Source organism: Eumetopias jubatus, unplaced genomic scaffold, assembly GCF_037043125.1.
Source record: "Eumetopias jubatus isolate StellerSeaLion01/CBP00866 unplaced genomic scaffold, mEumJub1_p1.0 scaffold_2, whole genome shotgun sequence".
In the NCBI taxonomy this organism is placed as follows: Eukaryota; Metazoa; Chordata; class Mammalia; order Carnivora; family Otariidae; genus Eumetopias; species Eumetopias jubatus.
The window spans coordinates 55368190-55378568 of NW_028274808.1; the positions used below are offsets into that span (position 1 = coordinate 55368190).

General features: G+C 40.3%; 1 pseudogene; it reads right to left on the reverse strand.

Annotated features, from left to right (window-relative positions):
* Positions 1-2536: 2536 nt before the first annotated feature.
* LOC114217387 (large ribosomal subunit protein eL38 pseudogene) lies at positions 2537-7300 on the reverse strand (annotated as a pseudogene).
* Positions 7301-10379: the final 3079 nt, after the last annotated feature.

Genomic DNA, 10379 nt, shown 5'->3' on the forward strand with positions numbered 1-10379 from the left:
TTTGTTTCTTTGTTTAATCTGTGTTCCACCTTCAGTTTGTTTCCTGAGATTAACAACTCTTCATATCAGTGAGGTCACATGATACATGTCAGCATAACGGTTTGCTGGAGTGGTGGGGGGTGGGAGGGATGGGGTGACTGGGTGATAGACATTGGGGAGGGTATGTGCTATGATGAGCGCTGTGAATTGTGCAAGACTGTTGAATCACAGATCTGTACTTCTGAAACAAATAATGCAACATATGTTAAGAAAAAAGAAAAAGAAGATAGCAGGAGGGGAAGAATGAAGGGGAGTAAGTCGGACAGGGAGACGAACCATGGGAGACGATGGACTCTGAAAAACAAACTGAGGGTTCTAGAGGGGAGGAGGGTGGGGGGATGGGTTAGCCTGGTGATGGGTATTAAAGAGGGCACGTTCTGCGTGGAGCACTGGGTGTTATGCACAAACAATGAATCATGGAACACTACATCAAAAACTAATGATGTTATGTATGGTGATTAACATAACATAATAATAAAAAAAAAGGGAAAAAAATCTGTGTTCCACCTTGTCTTTTCCTGCAATTTAAGATTAAGGTAGCCAGACTGGGATGTCTAAGTCATTTATCTTTAATATGTAAAGGGACAAATTGTCATCAGCCTATTTAAAAGATATCATATCCTTGGGGCCCCTAGGAGGCTCAGGCAGTTAAGCGGCTTTCTTCAGCTCACATCATGATCCGGGGTCCTGGGATGGAGGCCTGTGTCAGGCTCCCTGCTCAGTGGGGAGTCTGCTTCTCCCTCTCTCTCTGCTCCCCCCCATTGTACTCTCTCTCTTTCTCTCAAATAAATAAATAAAATCTTCAAATAAATAAATAAAAATAATAAAAGATACCATATCCTAACTCAAACAAAATAAGCCTTTGGAAATTCCTAGCTTCTGCTATAGTCATTGTTTTTTTCTCTTTTCTTTTTAGCTAATGTATGACCCTAACAAATTAGCCCTCTAATTGGCTGTTTGCTCAGCCAGTTAAAAAATAGAATTAATAAGAAAAGCAAATGAGTTAATAAGCCCTTTTGTTTTTCTTAACGAGGCATATCTTAAAAATCTAAATGTTAAATTCCAGAACATTATTACCAAATCTCTTATTTGATGACATGTGTGGCTAAATGTTTAGGCCTTTTTGAGTGTGGAAGTTATTGCATTAAATAGTGCTGGACAAAATAAGTTGATATATATCTTATTAAATATGCTATTGAGCAAATGAGGTTTAAAAACAAGGAAAGAAGGATGCCCAAGTTGTTTTGTTTTGACATGGTGTGTTTGTGTGTGTGTGTGTGTGTGTGTGTGTGTGTGTGTGTGTGTTTGGGGGGGTGGCTTACACAGTAAATTGTTCTAAGATTGCTCAATAACAGGACTGCATACTCTGAGAAGCCAGGGAAGTGTTTGCTTCTTTTCTAAAGTAAGTCGGCAGAGAGTTTTTGGTAGGAAGAAGACGATGAAAACAGTCAATGTTAACATAAAGACGGGCTGCCTTTTATGTCCTCCTGGACTCTACAGAGAAGAATCCCAACCTCATTACTGAGCAATGAAATGTTTCTGGTTAATTTGCGCGTGTGGGGAAAAACGGGGGAGAGGAGAAAGCCAGCAACACGCTTCCACAGCTAACTAACCTAGTACAGTCTTTAGAGATGTTTACATGAGTGAAGCAATTAAAATCAACCCACCTGGGAGCCTAGGAAGAAAAGTGGAGAATAATCCTGAAAATGCACACATCTGAGCCCACTGTAGCGTCTACAGGAAGCCTCTGAAGGTGGTGGTCCAGCCGGGCACCGAGGCGTCTTGTAAGCGCTAGTCGCCCACACGGTCTGTGTACAGATGTGGACTCAGCTTCAAGCTGACCTACCGCACATACACAAATAGCTCATGCACTTTCGGGAACAGTATGTTTTGACGCAGAAAAGAACGCACAGAGAACAATTGTTTCACTTCGGTGTGGAGGTGAACTTTGATGGAACTTAGTAAAACACAGAACATTTATTACTGTGATGAATGGCTCTCTGGGGAGTCATTTCCATGCCCTCCCAGCCAGAGTACAGGGCTGCAGTGACAACGCTGGGCAAGAAAGGGACAGAACAATAGGTTCTGTGAGTTCAAGAAGCTGAGGTTGCCCTCCCTGAGTGGGTGGTATGAGCATCAGCCCTAAGCAGCACATAACTCAAGAGAAGAGTGATGGATTCTTGTGGAATGTGGAAATAACAAAGAGCATAAAATGAGAGCAAATTATGAAAGTGCACTTGAATCACCCAAAGTGCTGAGGATTTTTTGTGTCAACAGATTCCACGATTGAAAAGCCACAAGTCTGGTGAGTTCCCTGATCAAATCCAGGACCCACGATCCCAAGGAACCCAAACAGTATTCATCCAAACTGGATGTCGCTGTGATTGGCCAACTGGAGCAATTGGAAAACAAGCATCCTTTCCACCCCTTAAAATAATTATTTATTCATTTGTTTGAATTAAACAAATTATAATACAGTTAAATCCACATGTCTGGTTTATTTCAGCTCCTTCACTGTGCAACCTAGGGGCAGGGACTGTGTCGGTTTTTCTGCCTTCCCTTCGTCCAAGATGTAAGGGTATCTGCTGTACTAAACTGCAAACTCCACGTTATCCTTGGTTTTCTCGATTTTAACAGATTTTGCATCCTTTTCCCTGACCTTGAGCAGGAAGTTCCTGATTTCCTCAACTTTGCTAGTTGTAACTAGGAGGCACACAGGGAGGGAGTAAGGACTTGCACTGCCAGATAGATGCCTTATCCCCCCTTTTCCGCAAAAGGTTTGTTGGTTTTTTTTTTAAGATTTTATTTATTTATTTGACAGAGACACAGCGAGACAGAGCGAGAGAGGGAACACAAGCAAGGGGACTGGGGGAGGGAGAAACAGGCTTCCCACGGAGCAGGGAGCTCGTTGTGGGGCTTGATCCCAGGACCCTGGGATCATGACCTGAGCCGAAGGCAGACGCTTAATGACTGAGCCCTCTGCAAAAGGTTTTTAAAAATACTGAGGCTCTCCAGGGGCACCTGGGTGGCTCAGTCAGTTAAGCGTCTGCCTCTGGCTCAGGTCCTGGGATCGACCCCCATATTGGGCTCTCTGCTCCACAGGGAGAATGCTTGTCCCTCCCCCTCTGCCTGCTTCTCCCTCTGCTTGTTCTCTCCCTGTCAAATAAATAAATAAAATCTTAAAAAAAAAAAAAAAAAAAAAAAAACTGAGGCTCTCCAAGCAAGAAAATGGACCCTAGCTCCGTTAAATGAGACTCTTCCTTGCTGCTCGCCTTGGCTCTGTTCTTTCATTCATTTCATTTATCTGAGAAGTTCCTGGCAGGATCTGTGGACACAGATGGCTGTTTATTTCAGAAGTCAGATGCCTGGCCACTCTATCTTAGAATCCCAGGAAAGTAATGACTTGGCAAAAAAAAACTCTGCACTGATTGTGAAAGGCCCACTTATAACTTAGAATCTCAGCATTCTGACAGCAGGCGCCCCCTCGGAGCCCCAACAAGCAGACAGAAATGGTGTCGTGGTGTGGAAACAACCTGTCAGAACCGCCTTGGCTCTGAGGTTCCATGATTGGCTTTGACACTGGGTGGAGATGATCAAAAGCCCTTCAAAAATTAGCCTTGGAGGGAAGCTCCATTGCCTTTTGTCTCTTCCAACCCAGAGTTTCCCCACTGCCCCCTGCTAGGATAGAGAGACTGTCAGCACCGTGGCTCTTAGCTCAGACTTTTAATGGAGGGAAAAAAAACCCAAACACTGAATTTTGAATCTAAGTTCTAAAAAAAAAAAAAAAAAATTAGAAAATTTTTATTTTATATAATAATGGATCCTAAACCTGTTATTATCAGAATCCCTCGTTCACATGGGGTTTCCCAAAAATAACAGTTCCAGGGGCCTAACCCAGTAGAGTCTGAATTTGACCCTGGTCCTGGGGTCCAATTCAGCAATCTGTAATTTTAATGATCTCCCAGATGATTCTAATGATCAGCCAAATTTGAGACCCAGAGATTTAGTTATTTTTTTAAACCAAGTATTTTTAAATGTATCCCTAGAGATTCCATGAGAACATATGCTCACATTTTCAATATTCTAATTCCAATACCCTACCAAGTCACACTACCTCTTTCCACTGTCTTGGGATGGTTAATCTGTGTTTAAAATTATGGCAAATACGGCCCTGCAGAAAGGTTACATTTCATTACATTTTTACTAAAATCACTGAGTAACTTCGTAGGTGAAAAAGGAATTCACAATTCTATTTTACTAACACTCCAGAATGTATCCTATTATTTCAGGGGTGCTGTGAAATTTTCAAAATGAAACTTCTTTGCGTTCACTTGAATTTCTAAGGTCTGAAAACTATTGCTTTAGATTCAAGGCAAGAATTCAAGGCTTTTCCTCCACTGACTCTTCTACCCACTCTCCCAACCTCCCTCCCTCTCCAAAGGCACTCCTGTGGAGGGGAAGCTCTCATGTGCATTGTTTCCACTGAGGTCAAGTCAGGAAAATAGATACCACACTAGGTATTTTAACAGAGAGAATTTGATATGGGAAATTTTTTGCAGATGTTGGAGGGCTCAAAAACAGCACAAAGGAACACTAAGATAACAGAGTTAGGTAGCAAGCGGCTTTCTACTCTTAGGGAAGAGGTTGGAATGGCCAGAACTGGGAGGTGGGGGAGGGCCCCATCGAGGTGGGACCCAGGGCTCAAGGTGAGGCACTGCCAAGCAAGCCACAGTTGGGACTCGGGTGCTTTGAGGAGAGGCCTCTTTCATTTGGAGCTCTGACTCCCAAGGGGGCCACTACCTGGAGCTGCTGCTACCTCACCTCAGACTGCAATGAGGCTCTGAGAGTGTGGAGAGAAGCTGAGACAGCAACTAATTATTGCTGCCAAGTGAAGGCCACTGGTAGGGCGATATCTAGAAACAGCAAACAGAAAGGAAGAAGGAAAAGCCCTCTCCCTTCCTCCTGCTGCCCAGTCTCTCTCAAGGACATCCCAAAAGGAAGCCAGATGACTAAAGAAAAATGTGGTTTCCAGGGTCTTGGCCCCTGCATCACCAAGTGGAGTAGAGGAGGGAAGGTTTGGAGCTGGGGGATAGTATCATAATCATGCACAGCGTCAGACAATCCTTTGAATCAAGAGAGCAGTGAAACTTGCATTGGCAGGAACAAGTTTAAAAGCTTTTGCTTCCAGGACTATGCTTTTTTTGATGGTCAAATAATTTCCAGAAAAGTATAATCCATTCTTGAAGTGTCACAATGCCCATTAGCATATTAAAGGAACTGAAAAGTCCTGCAGTAAAGAAACCTACTTTTTTTTGTTTAGTAACTATTTCTAAAGTGTATGTAGTATGAATTCCTTATTTTTTCAGATATAGTATTCCTCAGAACATGCAAACTGGATTGTAAATGCTGTTCTCAAAAAAAAAAAAAGGCACTATTTAAGTTTAAACTGCTTTTTTATCTGTTAGTTTCTAAAGCTGGGGTAAAAAAGAATATATCCAAGTGAAATAGGAAGAAAAATAGAATTCTATCTGTAAAGGATTAGATCTGTTTCTCTTTCATGTTTCCTGATATCTGTAAAAGGAACATCCTCCTCTGCCCTTAAGCATACTGTTAGGAAAAGAATCCCTCACTCAACCCACAGAAGACTCACTGTGACTTGTAACAAAAACCACCAGCTTCAACAAAATCTGAAGGAAAACAGTGGAGTGTTGCATGAAACTGTATGAATCATCTCAAGAGCCCAGGGATACCAACTGCTCTTAAATACACAGGGTAGCTTGAAAATTACCCCATGGGACAAAGAATGACTCTATATTCAAGGAGATAAAAAGAAACTTTATTACTTTTAGGATTATGGTTATTTCTACCCCTCCCATGCCTACCTCGGGCTGGCAGAGGCATCTGACTGTAACCCCTGACACAGACTGAGCGTGAAACACAGAATACAGCCCGGTCAACTTTGGGAGTGGGTCTGAGGCCACCATGTGGAAGATGCAGATGAGTGGGGAGAGAAGATTGTCTGCAAAGTGGGTGCTGAGAGAAAAGGAGCAGCCAGGATAGAGGGAGAGGAAGGGGAAGGGAAAGAGACTGAGGGAAGGGAGAGGAGGAAGGGAGGGAGGAGGCGAAGGCAGAGGAGGGGAGGGGAAGAAGAAAGGAAGGGAGTGGGGGACGGAGAGAGGGTGGGAGAGAGAGGAAGGAAAGAATTAAAAATAACTGCCTGATGATTTTCCAGATTCCTTGGGAATTGGCTCTAAATTATCCCTATTTACCTAGAATGTTTCATTTTATAACACCACAATGTCCAACTAAAAGGAGTGTCTCCATCAAGTTATGCTAATCTGGCTTTTACCGTTGAGTTGGATTTTGTTCATGAAGACAGCTGATTCCTGTCTGGAAATCTGGAAATTTCTTAAGCAAAAGCAGTTTGAATTAATTTTATCTATTCCAGTCCTTATTCTAAAAACAGTTCCCAAAAAGTTCCAAGCAATTGATTGTGGGTGTAAGTAGCCATCACATGACTTGAGCACACTTCCTTTCATCATGACATGCTACCTACAGACCTGACATGATATTAAATCATATTAAGATATTAACACTAAATTCTGGTTCTGAGAAACTTTTCTGTTCCATTCATTTGGAAGCTCATCAGTTGAGACAGAAGACTCTGATAGTTTTGTCTCCAACAGCAATATGACACAGAACAGATATTCCTGAGCCAGAGACAGGAGAAACCAAGCCTAGTCAAAAATGTATAGTTCTAGAGATTAAAATCTACTAGGGGCACCTGGCTGGCTCGGTTGGTAGGGCATGTGACTCGACCTCAGTGTTGTAAGTTTGAGTCCCACGTTGGGTGTAGAGATTACTTAAATATAAAATCTTTAAAAAATAAAATAAAATAAAATCTCCTATTCACATCCTAGCAGACAGAGTCTCCTTCTGAAATTAGGTTTCTTTCACTGGGTCTGGCTTCACTTCATAGCCAAAACAACGTTTCTGAATATTGCCCCAAACCGCAGTCCCCTTTGAAGGTGACCTATGAAGGGTCACTTTCATCTTCCATTGGTATTCTCTTGCCTTAAGGAACACCACATCCTCCACCTCCTAAATTCATGGGTTTTGTCTTGCTTCTCTTTTATTTGGTTCTCACTCTTTTCCACCCTTTTGGAATTAGCCTACTTTCCAAACTTGACTTCAGCTGGAATACAAATTTGAACTTCTCTTTGCTCACTGCCTGCTGTCGAAGGTTAGCAGCTGTGCCCATTCCCGGTTAGGTTTGCTCATGGAGACCCAGCATATGCAAGAAGGAATGTTCTGAAAATAACATGGAGTACCCTTTTGCCCATAAGCAGAACTCTGGTCCTGGGTTATTTCATAAGTAAAACAACCTACGAAAGAGCACACAAATTAATCCCTTTCTAGGCCAGAAAAATTACTCTTAGTTAATATTTTAGTAGTGTTTGTTTCTTCCTTTTAATAGTTTTAAGTATTTTATAATATATTTCTGAAGTTCTTAGGGTCTAAGAAATTTATCATTGTTAATGATTCTGGATTGTTTCTTCATGTTTCTTGTAATTTAGAACTGTGAGTTCATGTTTGGTGGCACTTTATCTAGAGGAATCCTTTGCAGGGTTGAAATGTCTTTCTAGAAAAATGTCTTTCTAGAAAAGACTTTTAATTACTTTTATTGAGGACACCAGTATTGTTATTAGCCTGACATTGCTTTTTATACTATTTTGTTGGAGAACATAGGCCTTTCAAAGGGTGTAAATTCAAACCTCAAATTTGAGTGAGGGGAGCCTGAGGTTTTCATATTTTTTTTCAGCCTCTCAGGACTTTCCTTCCCATCCCCGTCCCCATTAGATCAGGCTAAACAAAAGAGTTTCCTTTAAACCTTCCTTTGGGAGAAGCTAAACATTTTCAGTTCTCTTTCGCAGATGTATAGTCATTCAAGGGTTCTTTATTTTAGTCTTCGATCCAAATTTCTGTCCTTCATGGACCCAAAAATATGTCTCCTGTACTTTCATAGCCATTAAAACTCAACCCTTTATTAACAAGACTGGCAAAAAAAAAAAAATAAATAAATCCAGAACAGTCAAAAAGAAGTCACGTCTGAAAATGGACTTGCTTGGTAACCACTTTTGATCCCTTATAGACTTACATTGAAAATATCTTCTTAGGCACAGTGAAAAGATTTGTGCAATTATTTGCTGGCCTCTATCAACGGTAACAATCAATATGGAGAGTGCAGCACCCCTTTCTGTACACCTCTCACAAATATTGTTCATAAGTCTTCTGGTACTTTCCAAAACAAATAGAATGAATGCTTCCTTATGAGAAAGGTTCCTTGGAATCAGCTTTGAGAAAGAAAGAAAGAAAGAAAGAAAGAAAGAAAGAAAGAAAGAAAGAAAGAAAGAAAGAGAGAAAGAGAGAAAGAGAAAGAGGAAAGAAAAGGAAGGGAAGGAGGGAGGGAAGGAGGAAGATAGATTCCTATCCTCAAAGAAATCTAGGCTCTTCCTGGGAAAATCAGGATTTAGATCTTAAATCTAAGAATTAAAACTCTCTCCATTTTCAATTTTTCTTTAACTTGACTTCAATGGAAATCTTTGAGTGGGAAAATTATAAGACCACGCTTTTATAACACTAAAATGACTTTCAAATTGATAATTTCATCAAACTCAACCATCCATTAAAATATATATATAGTGGGGAGATGAACCATGAGAGACGATGGACTCTGAAAAACAAACTGAGGGTTCTAGAGGGGAGGGGGTGGGGGGATGGGTTAGCCTGGTGATGGGTATTAAGGAGGGCACGTACTGCGTGGAGCACTGGGTGTTATACGCAAACATTGAATCATGGAACACTACATCAAAAACTAATGATGTAATGTATGGTGAAAACATAACATAATAAAAAAAATTTGTAAAAGAAAAGAAAAAAATATTTAAAAATATATATATATACTGAGTAATAGTAATCAGAAAGATTATTTAGAAGAGTTATTTTGAAAAATTGCCTAGGGTAATGCAACTCTCATATGCTGGATAGAATATTCATAAGTCCTTATGATTTTTGAAAACTATTAACAATGGAATTTGTCATAATTTTACAGATCTTCTTAGGAATGGTATTACTTAGCCTTTCTTGGGCATCTATTTTACTGATTACCAATTCAGAGAGTATTTAGATCTAGCCTAAATTCTTCCTTCTGCAAATCAAACATATTTCCTCTTGTTCTATTCTTAATGGAGACCAGATTCTTACATAATAACCCTTCATCTTCTCGAAGACTCACCCTCTCAGCCGTGCATTCCACTGCATTGTCTTAGTTACCCGCTGCCATGGAGGATATCCTGAAGGGAAAAGTTCAAGATCAAACGAGATGTCTCTCTTCATGAAATAGCAAATACAATTTTCTCCTTTCTAGTTTTATTAACAGTGAGAATTTCTCTTCAAATAACACTCTAAAACCAAACGTGCCCCAGAAAATATATCACTTTTAAATCCCAGAGAGGCTTGAAAATGTTACTATAGTAAACATTTTCCAAGTAACGCTGTTTGTAGAATAATTATAGTTCGAGTTTTTCTGTCATAAGAATGTGGCTGATTCTCTAATGACTCTGTTTGCTCTACAAACACAATGATTCAGACTGTTTCTGACACAAATTATACTGTTCAAGGGTACACTTTCATTCTGTATCTCTCTTTAACTCTGTTTTCAAAGTGAAGTAGAACCCAGTGTTAATTCAAAATCAATCAATCTGGATAATTAAGTTCTATGCCCTTCATTCACCATCTACCTATATCCCTGCTTTTTCCCAGCTCCACCCCAAACATATACATAAATATAAAACCTTGGGGCCCCTGCATGGCTCAGTCGGTTAGCAGCTGCCTTGGGCTCAGGTTGTGATCCTAGAGTGCTGGGTCGGGGGGAGCCTGCTTCTCCCTCTGCTCGCTCTCTCGCACTCTCTCAAATAAATAAAGTCTTAAAAAAATAAATATAAAGCCTTTTATTTTCATAATTGATTCTTATGTCTGACATATTCTGTATATTTATATATTTTCCCCATATAGACCCTCTCTTTATAGGTCTATTAATCCCAGAGAGTAACCATGTATTTATAAGATCATTACAAAGTACAGAAGGTAAAACCATTAATAGTATGTATACAATTGCTATTTAAGTACTTCTCATAACCGAAGATTTCCGTTAGGTGCTTTAAATAAGTTACCATATTTCATTCCTTTAGGAACCTGTTACGAGTTGAATTGTGTTCCTTCCAAAAAGATATGTTGGAATCCTAACTCCTAAGACCTCAAAGTGTGATCTTATTTGAACA